The following is a 12,339-nucleotide window of genomic DNA, read 5'->3' on the forward strand; positions in this document are numbered from 1 at the left end:
TGTGGCTAAAATGGTACAGCACCAGCCAATGAGCGAAAGTAAACATCAGCAAGTTCAAGGCCAAGTCTCAGACAAAGAAAAAGAGAGGATGGGGCTGGGAAGGTGGCTCAGTGGTAGAGCGCTTGCCTTGCATGCCTGAGGCCCTGGGTTCGATTCCTCAGCACCACATAAGCAAGAAGAAAAAAGCCGGAAGTAGCGCTGTGGCTCAAGTGGTGGAGTGCTAGCCTTGAGCTGAAGAGCTGAGGGACAGCACCCAGGCCCAGAGTTCAGGCCCCATGACCAGACCCCCCCCAAAAAAAAGAGAGGATGACGCATTCTGCCTCAACCAAGAATGGGGTCTGGACTCTGAGCTCTGGGTCAGGCTCACCTTGGAGCATCTACTCTTCCTGCTTTGCCTCTCAGAAGAGGCATGGCCCAGTGCAGCCCACAGCTAGGAGAAACTGTATGCTGGCAGAGGCTGACCGGTTCCCAGAGAAAAGGGAGACATAGATGGAGACCTCTGCCACTTCCCTTCCTCCCAGATTCCTAATCCTCCTCCAGAAGACAGGCTCCCTCCTCCTCCTCTACCCCTTCTACCTCTACTCTATTCAGCCCCTACCTCTGGGAATTAGTCTCTTGGGAACTAAGTCCAGACTGTGAACTTTGTCCATGGATTTGCCATGTGGAGCAGGCTGTGTGGCCACCAAGAGAAACCTTTAAGGGAACAACATGCCACCACTCTGGCCATACAGAGAGGGAACAGAGGCATTGCTGAGAGTAAGATCCACTCCCCGTGATACCAGAGGGATGCCCCATGGGACTTCAAGACTCTAAGTGTGATGCATGAGAGGAGTCCACTAGGGAGACAAACTAAATCTCCTAAAACTCAAACTGGCATTTTTGGAGGGAGGAAGGGGGGCCCAGCCTGGAAAAATAAGCACTTTGTGGTTTGAGAAAGTAACAAGGCATGTCTGCCTACCTGTCAGGAATCAGCAGCATCTAAAAATCTTTTAATCAGCATTCTGTGCAGCAGCTGTAGCTATGCAGGGGTGTGTGGATATGTGGATGTAACCAGCTCTGTGATACTTCAACAGAAGTATAAACCTGAGAAAGTTTGGGGCTGGGGGGGAATGAGGCCCTGATATCAATTCACACATACATACACACATACACACACACACACACACACACACACACATCTTAAGCAAGTCCCCTCTGGGCTCACTTTCATCATCTGAGAATAAAGAAGATGGATTCTACCTCAAATGCTAAGGCCAGGCAAGGCTTTACCCAGAGAGTATATTTTGCACACAGGTAGGGACATGCATGAGTGGGAAACATTGAAGTCCCTCCAGCTTCTGCATGCTCTCCTCTTAGTTAAAGCCTAGAATTTAGGGTAAGAAACAGGACTGAAGTCCCAATGATGCTCTCACTGTTGGGATGACTTTGGACACCTCCTGGTCACCTCTGGAAGCCCCATTTCTGCAGGGAGAACCATGACAAATCTACCTCATGGAGTCTGTGGAGATTGAGGACAGCAATGCATACATAATTCTCTTGGCAAAGTGCCTGTCTAAGTGGTTTCTCTACAGAGGTTGTCTCTCCACATGAGCCTCTCTCTCTCTCTCTCTCTCTCTCACACACACACACACACACACACACACACACACACATAGGTGTTGGGAGCTGGGATCAGCAGTCTGCAGTGGTGAGCAAGAAGTAAATAGCAATGCTTTGCAGATGTTTCATGACTCCTTTGCCAGGCAGTGAGCTGGCTTGGGCGGCTCCCCAAGGGGAGCCCCAGGCTCCAAATTGAGGAGCTGTGCTTTGTGTAGTCTACCCTATCCCTTAGGGGCTGAAACTTCACAGAAGCCATGACTGGGCCAGGAGGGAGGAGAGACACTCTGGGAGTAAGGCTATGCTTCTGGCCTGCCTGGTCAGGAAAGGACAGAGGGGAGGGGCAGGGGAGGAATATTTACAAACACAGAGGACCAAAGGGCAAAGGAACACATGTAAAAGCGACAGGCATTTTGTTTTATGGCTTTCAAGAGACAGTAAGAACAGCTACCAAGGGAGGTGACTTCTCCCTATAATCTTAGCTACTTAGGAGGATTTTGGTTTGATATCAGCCTGGGCAAAAAATGTGAGACTAGCTGAAAAATAATTAAAGCAAAAAGGGCCGAGGGCTCGGCTCAAATGGCAGAGCATCTCTCTACAGACTCAGTACCTGAGTTTAAGCTCTACTGCTACAGAGAAGGAGGGAAGGAGGAAGGAAGGAAGGAAGGAAGGAAAAGAAGAGAGAGAGAGACACAGAGAGAGAGAGAGAGAGAGAGAGAGAGAGAAGAACCAGACTATAATACCTTATAGAATTGGAATCAAAACTAGTCTGTGTGCAAATTTCAGCTGAACTCACACCTGCCCAGCACTTTGGGCAGCAGAGAAAGGCCTTTTCCTTTTCTTTCTTTGAGGCCTTTACAGTCACTCTCCCATGGACAGGATGATTAGTCTCTACCTAGTGTAATTCTTTCCCCTTGAAAAACAATTCAAAATAGATCTCCTTCTCATCTAAAATACTGATTAAAAGATTCTTATAGCCTGGCACCAGTGGCTCACACCTATAATCCTAACTACTCAAGAAGCTGAGAACTGAAGATCATAGTTCAAAGCCTGCTGGGTCAGGAAAGTCCCTAAGACACTTATCTCCAATTAACCACCAAAAAACAGCAGAGCTGTGTGGCTCAAGTGGTAGCATGCTAGGAACAGTGGCCAGACCCTGAATTCAAACTCCAGGACCAGTACATGAAAAAAATTATCAAAAAAAAACTTCTGGAAGTGTTTATGAGATGCTGTTGACTGTGTATATAAGAAAGGGAGATAAATCAATATAAAAATCAACTTAAGCCCGGCATTGGTGGGTCACGTTGGTAATCCTACCTACTTAGGAGGCTGAGACCTGAGGATTGCAATTCAAAGCCAGCCTTGGCAGGAAAGTCTGTGAGATGCTTATTTCCTATTAACCACTCCAAAACTGGAAGTGGAACTGTGGCTCAAAGTGGTAGAGCACTAGCCTTGAGCAAAGAGAGTTCAGGGATGGTGCCCAGACCCTGAGTTCAAGCACCATGACTGACAGGAAACCAAAAACAAACAACAAATCAACTCTAAAGTACTCACAGAATAAATAGAAGAAACCATCCAAAAATTAACAATCTCTTTATGCACCTCTGTGTCCTCTCAGTTTCTGCAGTGAACTTATTTTGGTAGAACGATCAGTAAGAGTGAAGCATCAGCTCCAGGGTGAGGAACCTGTGTCTGGGATAAGTCAGCTTTGATGTTCCTCCCCAGCCTTACTCTGAGCCTCTTTGTACTGAACCTCCAGACTGCCGGAGCTTTGCTCTGAGTTGCAGATCTTCTAAGATGTGAATTTTCATTCTTATGAAGTACTGTTCCCAGGGATTGGTAGAGGCGTAACAACACAAGAGCAGTTCTTCATAAATACACGCACCAGTGACCCTGGTCAGTGACCCTTGCAGAAGCAAGAAGACAGGAAAGGAGGGAGAACTGTAGACGTGACCAGTAACTACCAGGGCCTTAGCTTCCTGCTTTGTACCTGCTTATATAGTGTAGAGCTGACCACAGAGAGTCAATTTTCTTTAATTTATATTGGGAGAGAAAGACAGCTAAAATCACTACTCTCATCCAAAGTTGACTCTCCCATGCAATTGTCTCAGGATAATGCCACCTGATCCTTGTTTTGTACCTTTTGCTCACTCAGAAAACTGTACCCCTAGTAACTCACTTTGTTCATTTACATATGTGTATATACGTTTGTGGCTGTGATGTTATACATTTCTAGCTCACATATGAACACTATTCCCAATGTAAGACCAGAAGCTCCCTGTAATTCCGACTGCCGCACAAATCATGGGAATCCCAATTAAAACTCAATCTCAGATAAACAATGCACACTGTGGTAGAATATTGCAGGCCCCAACTATTACATAGGACATACTTTGTGCTAACTTATTATTAATTGATTATTTGAAATTCCAATTTTACTGGACTGCCTATCTTTTTTTTTGTTAAGTCCGGCAGCATTGCTCGTAGTAGCAAAGCTAATGCTCTAGGCAGTAACGTGTTGTGGCAATAAATAAACCATAAAATTTCAGCAGCTTAACACAACAACGGCTTAGGTGCTGCTCACACAAACTAACATGCAAGATAATGGTGAGGGAGGGTTCTTCTGTTCCACTCCAGGAATTCTGTTATCTGATAGCTACCCCAATCAGAATACAGAACCTTAAAAAGTCACAGCAGCAAAATTAGAGAAGACAGGAGGAACTTTCCCCACTAATTCCATGTTTCAGCCCAGAAATGACAAAGGCACACAGCCCATTGGCCACCACCGTTCCCAGTGCCCCTGAGTAATCTTCCTTTGTGTTGAGAAGAACATCTAACATCATCCATCACAGTCAGTATATGATGAAATCGAAATTTAATGGCAGATCTAGAAGCTTCCAAAGTCTATTTCCACTACAACATCTGGCCTTCCAAAAATGTAGCAATTTATTTTCCTGAAAGAATATGTAATAATGAAGAATTTGTAGAATGAACTGCCTTAAGGAAAATGGTAAATTGTGCTGGGGGTGTAGCTCAAGTGGTAGAGTATGTGCTTAGCAAGTGTAAACACATGAGTTCAAACCCCAGTACCTCTATCACTACCAATCAAAGGACACAAATAAGAAAAGTGGTTATGGTGAGTATTCCAAACCTAGATCACTTCTTGCTTCTGAAAAGTCCTAAAAACAGACAACGAGACCTTTGTGAATCACAGCCAGAAAGAAAACAGTCCTATATGCCACCTCAGTTCCTAAAAGAGAAACTATTGAGGGTAAATTTTCAGAGAAGATTCTGACATTTTTTATTTGACCAGGACTTTAACTCCCAAAGTTCCATGTTCTAGGAAACCCTTTAGTCGCAGGAAAACCGGAACTGTTGGTCACTCTAGCTTTCCACCATATTCCCTCTTAGATAGCTCTTGAAAAAGTCACTTCTAGTGGCTCAGTAAACCCTGCATAGACACACTATCACTCAGGGTAGGCTCTGAGGGCCTTGCGCCTGAATACAGGCTCTTGCTGTTCTACCAGAATGGGTTCACATTCTTGCTGCTGGGGCCATGAGCATTCCCTCTGACATGTAACAGACCTCCAAAAATAATGAGCAGACAGTGGAGCTGTGGCTCAAGTGGTACAGCACCAGCCTTGAATGAAAAGCCCTGAATTCAAGCCCCAGCACCCTCATACAAATAGAAGAAAAAAAAAGAATCCATGACAAGATTGAGCTAACATAATGCTATACAAGAAACAATTATTTAAAGAAACCCAGCGGGAAATCCTTGACAAATACATGACTTTTACAATATTTCGCTATATAACTCACTGCTTAAAATGTTTTGTCAGCTTAGACTTTTATATATCAAGTTGTATTAGATTAAAATGGCTGCCAAAAAAAACTATATATGTGCCAAAATATATGAGCCAAAACCTTGACATTGCAGACATGAGACTGGAAGTTAATTCACAAATCACTCTAGTACCTTCTTTAGAGTCTTATACTTAAGGCTTCATAGGAATTTATAGTTCAAGGACATTATAATTCAGCAGATGGAACACCTGTTTATGGATCATTTGACTCCAACAGAAAAGTTTACACAAATTGTCTAGCCTATGCTTCTCTGTTACTTGAACAAAAGTAAGTGGACAATACTGGAAATTGTCCGAAACCAGATATAAAAAAGATGAAGTGATTTACTAAAAGTCACATGGGCAATTAATTAATGGAAGCCCAGGACACTGGGGTCAGGTCTCTGGACCCTACATCTAGTCTTTCCACAGCTCTGTTCAGCCACCAAACATTTCATGATCGAAAATGAACAAGCATCTTACAATTTTTGCTCATTGCTTTTCAAAAGCTTTCAATAGTCTTCTTCATCTACTTTGCCAATAAAATGGAATTATTGTGCTTTGTAGAATATTATCAACTAAAGATTTCAATTATTACTGTATTTTATGTAGTTTTTGTTACTTTTATATTTATTTTTCCTATTAACATGAATTTAATAGTTTTAACTTAGCTAATGACACTTCTGTGAACACATTTGAACTCTAGTGGCAAAAATGACTAGAATATAGAATATTGTAACAAAACACCTTGTGAACAACAAAAGTAATAATGGAAGAGAAATTCAAGAGTTGTTTAAAATTGTTATTTTTTTTGAATACCCTGTAACAATTTTTGAATCCTTGTCTGAATTCAGTGATCAATATTGCTCTGTCATTCCTTCTTTTGGGGTATTTGTTAGTGTTTTACGTGTTTTTAATCATTTAAGTTTTTATTTATTACAATTTTTTACAGTTAAGCCAGAGGCCAGTCACTCTTGCTTGTAATTCTATCATCTCAGGAAGATGAGATCTTAGGATTCCAGTTTGAAGCCCGCCCAGACAATTATCCAGCAAAAAGCTGGAACTGGAGCTGTGGCTAGAGTGGTAGATTACTGTCCCTGAGCAAAAAAAGCTAAGGGACAGTGCTCAGTTCTGAGTTCAAGCTTAGAACGGGCACATAAACACAAAAATACTGGCCTTGAGGCCTTTTAAAAAACCTGGTGAAAACAGTGCATGGGAATAAAACTCTCCCAAAGGGGAAAAAAAAAACAAAACTGAGAAGGTCCTCGATGAATGGTGGCTTACCTGGGCAAAGCAACCTTCCTGTCACTGGATGATGGGAGAAAACAGCATGCCAGCATGGCTTTGTTTTGGAGCCAACTATACTACTGCAGTTGTACTCTGGTAGGCTCTTCTGGGCCAACTCTGACCATCCTGACATTTTAACTACTATGTTTATTTCAAGTCATATACTGTTAAAATAGGTTCCCTATCTTGAATTTGTGCCATTCTTTAAATACGTGAGCGCGCGCACACACACACACACACACCTTTGCATTTGTGCCTGCTACGTTTTGTTAGTTTTGGCCCATGGTCTGTTTGCTATGAGTTGCATTTGGTGTGGACTTAGTCCTACCCTCTCTGTCATCTCCAACTTAAAGTCAACCACGTCTCAGGTACTCAGAGTCCAGGGGCAAAAGTGACCTGTCAGGTCCACTCACATAGCCCCCTTCCCACACGTACACTGATCTATCTGCGACTCTGGCCTGACTCATCACCTCCGCCTGTCTATTCTACCCTCTCTGTAAAATCTTAAGCCAACATTTGGTGTGATTCCTAAGTTAGTAATAGCTTCTCTATTGAATTCTTTTTAAATTCTTCTTTTCGGTTAAATTCTTCCCAAACTCTGGAAGCAGATCTTACCTAACCAATTCAATCATCAGTCTTTTTTTTTTTCAAGTAAATCCATTTTGTAAATATCTCAAATTTCCATAGTTAAGTTTCTTTAACTTTTTGGTCTGGTAACAAGGCTCAAATTCAGGATCCTGGCACTCTCAGTTGGTACGTTACCACTCAAGCCATGCCTTCAGTGTGACTTTCTTTTAGCTGGTTTACTAAAGATGAAGTCCCACAGAGTTTTCTGCCCAGGCTGGATTTGAACTATGCTCCTTCAGGTCTCTTCCTCCCCAGTAGGTAGGATTGCAGGCCTGAGCCACCAGTGTCTAGTGTTTAACTTTTAATTACTTTGTGGTTGTCTTCAAATTGAATGTAAATTCCTTATGAGTTTGTAACTTAGTGTTTGTATACAGTAGATACTGATTCATTACTATGGATTTTTGGGACAGGGGAAACCCTAATTTTAATTATGGCTTGAAGAATATGATTCCATGACTAGTACCCTCTAACTAGAATCCCTCTCAGAATCTCCTCTCCTACTAAGAAAAACAGAAATAGAGCTTGATAACGTTTATAATGAGTTGGTCTACTCACCAGCGGAATTCTAAGCCTAGGAAGCCTTGAGTTGAATACCAATTTCCTACCCTATCTTTATCACTGAGGTTTTAGATTGGGAAGACCAGGTCTCAGATTGATGCTAACTTCATATTCAGAACTGAAATACTTACCAGGTCAGGCTATGGATGCTGGCACTACAGATACTAAGATTCAGCACTTACAACCTTGAGTAGGAATGAAAGGAACATGTGGATCTAAAGAAGATGTAGGCACAGGTAGACAGTCTTAGGATGTAAAACTAAACATGTGTTATGGATTCCATGTCTCTCTCAAAGAATCAGAGGTACATGTGAAGCAGAAGTTCTGCCATGTGCCATCTCTGTGCTGCTGGTGATAATGTGTCTGCCTACTGGGAGCTTCTGGCCCATCCCAACCCTTGACCGAGTGCTAAGCCTAAGATAGTACACTAAAAATCCTCTTTCCAAAGTCAAATGAAAGCAAGGAATATTTATTTCTCAAAGTTTAGGATTATTTATTTCTCTAAGCCCAGGCATCAGCAGTGTTCCAGAGACAAACATGAGCACTGAAGGAAAACTTCTTTCTTCTATAGCCAGTGTCCAAGCTGCTGAAGTTAGGAGGTTTCTGCCTGATGGTGCCAGTTATCTCTGCAGTTATAAGGACATGGACCCAGGATCTGAATCCTCTTGGTAAGTCAGTCTGTACACACACACACACACACACACACACACACACACACACACACACACACCCCTCACCTCCTCTCCAGCTTCTGTCTGATTCTCATCCTCAAGGCCTGGACTTTTCTTCCAGCTCATCTCTTCTCAGCAGACCCTTCTGACTTTTAACCTAGAAACACAAAAACATCCAAAACCATTCATTAACTCAACAAACATTTATTGTGTGCCCATCCAATGCCAGGCACACAATGACACAATAAAGAGCGAGCCAGGCACAATCACTGTTCATCGGAAGACAACTGTCTCGTGGGACACAGATATTAATCACATAATTACCAAATGTTTTATTAATTTTGCAACCAGAGTTACCTCAACTTCTTTTGCCATCCAACTATCAATTTTTTTTCTCTACTAGGCCAATAACTATAATTCCAGGAATTCTAAGGCTAAACGCTTAAGATAAATTCACTGCAGTTGTTGCTGCCCTCAAACACGTCAAGCTTACTTGCAACCATTTTTTTTTGCCAGCCCCCATCTTTCCAACCAAGATTGTCCCCCTAAGCAAAGCCTGAACACCGGCTTTTTCTTCCATTCTCCATTAAACAAAACTCATTATCTGTTTCTTGTAAGAAACATTACTGAGGGCCAGACTTGGTAGCTCACTCTTGTAATCACAGCTATGTGGGAGATGGAGATAGGAGGATTGAAGTCCAGGGCTAGGTCAGACAAAAGCACGAAATGCTACCTGGAAAAACAAAGCATAAAGAAAGGGCTGGGAATATGGCTCAAGTGCTCTTGTCTAGCAAGCAAGTGAATGGCTTTGAATTCAAACTCTAGTAGCTCCAAAAAGAAGGTGGAGGTAAGAAGATACTTTACAGAAAAGATGGATGTACCACAGGGAAATTATGATCTAAAAATAAATGTTAACTTTTCCTGCCCCTAGAATATGTACAATGTGAGAGGACATTCCAGCTGCCAGGTCCCTCCTTGCCTTTTAGTGTTTGGTTGCTGAAGCCAGAGTCCTTCTCCTTTAACAGAACTCGCCACAGTGCAGAACTTCTTCCCCAAAATATAAAGATAGCTTCTTACATGGTAACAATCCAGGCTGGCCAATCTGCCTGGAGATGCATTTGCTTGCTATCTGGCACATATCAGCCTGAGTACATTCATTCTGGAAACATAAACTGAGCACTTAATTTGTTCCAGACATGGTGCTAGGTGAAGAGAATATGGTAGCAGATAAAAGAGACAAGACCTTGCCTTCATAGAAGAGATAAATAAGCAAGAAAATTGGAAACTGAATCTAAATTTCAATGCTAAGACGTATTTTTTAAGCAGGATGATACTATAGCTGGGGGAGGGGCAGACGTGGTGGGGAAACACTTTTAAAGGGATGAGAAGTTCTCTGAGGAGGTGACACTTGAGATGAGCCATGGAGTTCAGGGGCAGAGTCCTCAAAGCTGGCTAACTATACATTTAAAGTAGCAACAAAGTGAAGGGCACCAAAATTCCTTAATTTTTGGTTTGTTTAGTTTTTGTTTTAGTATTCAAAAAAGAGAAGAATTAGTATATTTTTTAAAAAGTCAAGGACTGGGCACCAGTGGCTCATGCCTGTAATCCTAGCTACTCAGGAGGCTGAGATCTGAGGATCACAGTTCAAAGCCAGCCCAGGCAGGAAAGTCAATGAGCCACTCAGAAAGCCGGAAGTGGTGCTGTGGCTCAAATGGTAGAGTGCTAGCCTTGAGCTGAAGAGCTGAGGGACAGTTCCCAGACCCAGGGTTCGAGCCCTATGACAGACAAAAAAAAAAAAAAATCAAATGCTGTAGGTCCCTCTCTGCACATATTTTAAAGTTTAAGATTGCTTTTACTTTATCTTTTAGAGATTAGACCTTTAAACTTAGGCTCATCATTTAAATGATACTAGAAAAGGTTATTCCAGGCAGAAGAAAAGCAAGCATAAGACATTCTGTTCTGTCCCATGGCAGAACAGAACATGGCTTCTTTTATGAGTAGAAAGAAAGAATGAAAACACAAGCAAGACCAATAATTGAATGAAGCTAGGAGGAACAGGCAGGGTTAAAGTCACATTGAGGGGATAATTCTCAATCCTAGTTATGGAGAAATCCTTGCTATGTTTTTACAATTCCTAAGGCATAGGTTCTATGCCAAGAGATATAACAGGCTTGAGATGGAGCTGGGAAATTGTTTTTTTTTTGTTCTTCTGATGATTTTATCATGCTGCAAGGTTATAGAATTGTCATAAGGCTTTGTGACCAACCAGAAAGACAGAGCATTAAATGGTGAAAAACATAGACCCCAGAATCAGACAGTCCAGTTTGAATCCCATCTGCTGCTGACCTCAGGTACATTATTTAAGCTTTTTATTCCTCAGTTTCTCCCCCTGAAAAATGGGATAATAGTTCATCCATCTTATAGAGTTGTATGTAGGGTAAATGGCCATATATACAATGACAGCTTTGTCTTGCCTAAAGGCAGTAGAAGAAGAGAGAAGTAGATCAAATCATCTATTATCTATTTGGAAGCAGAACTGGCAGGATCTTGTCCCCAATCACAAAAAAAAGGATAAAAATGATATGGGGAAGAAGGAAATAAAAGATTATTTCCATCTGGGGTTTCTAGCAATTCAGTAGAAAGTGATGCTATTTCCCAAGATGGGAAATGAACATGCTTTGAAGAAAAAAAAAATAAGGATTTTCATTTAGTGTGTATTAAGTGAAAGATAGCTATTAGATATCCAAAAAGAGACACCAACTAAATGGAGGCCCAGAACTCAGGACATGTAAATTTCAGAGCCATTACATTATAGAATAGTGTTGTCCAATATAGTAGCTACTAGCTGCACATATGAGGTTACTTAAGTTAAATTGTAAAATTAATTAATTTAGTTTACCAGTCACAAGTATTTAATAGCTAGCAGCTACCATATTGGGCAGCACAGATAAGAAACATTTCCATTGCTCCAGACACTGATTTAGGAAGCATGGAGAGACACTCAAACCAGGAAACATAGAAAACCATCTAGAAAGTAGCTCACATTTCTAGGAACACATGAAAATCACCCCCAGGAATTCAGACTCAGTTCCTCTTTGGGATGGCCACGTCTTGGCAGTTGTTTAAAAAGTTCCTAGAGCTAGATGATAGTGGCTCATGCCTGAACTTCTAATTGTTCAGGAGGGTGAGATCTGAGGATGAAGTTTTAAAACTAGTCTAGGCAGACTGTGAGAATCTTATCTCCAATTAACCAGCAAAAGAGCTGGACTAGAGGTGCAGTTCAAGTGTTAAAGCACTAGTCAGGAATTTGAAAAAGCAAAGTGAGAACATGAGGCCCTGAGATCGAGCCTAGCTATTGGAATGATTCTAAAGAAGCAGCGTTGAGAAGCACTAACTATTCAAGGAGAGATCACAAACAGGCCCTGGAGAGTTCCAATATTAAGAGCAGGGACTCCCAACCTTGGCTGCACATTGAATCAATGTCAATTCCATTCACATTGAATCACCAGTGGAGCTTTAAAAATTACTGATGCCTAGGATTTCCTCAGAGAAGTTTCTGATTTAATTGGTCTGTTCATGAAATTTTAAAGCTTTGTCCACCCAAGTTTGCTAACCAATGATAGATTAAAAAAAAAAAAAAAAAAAGACTTAAGCCGGGCATCGGTGGCTCACACCTGTAATCCTAGCTACTCAGGAGGCTGAGATCTGAGGATCACAGTTCAAAGCCAGCCCAGGCAGGAAAGTCCATGAGACTCTTA

The 12,339-nt window shown here is 41.8% G+C and overlaps 1 protein-coding gene across 1 annotated transcript in view; it reads right to left on the minus strand.

Annotated features, from left to right (window-relative positions):
- Positions 1–12,339, minus strand: part of Lamb3 (laminin, beta 3) — a 139,526-nt gene that overhangs the window by 42,939 nt on the left and 84,248 nt on the right. Inside the window, exon 4 of the mRNA XM_013015191.1 lies at positions 8,648–8,738. The gene's annotated coding sequence lies outside the window, so the exon portion shown is untranslated. The remainder of the gene's footprint in view (positions 1–8,647; positions 8,739–12,339) is intronic.

This window comes from Dipodomys ordii, unplaced genomic scaffold, assembly GCF_000151885.1.
Source record: "Dipodomys ordii isolate 6190 unplaced genomic scaffold, Dord_2.0 Scaffold26, whole genome shotgun sequence".
Taxonomy (NCBI): domain Eukaryota; kingdom Metazoa; phylum Chordata; class Mammalia; order Rodentia; family Heteromyidae; genus Dipodomys; species Dipodomys ordii.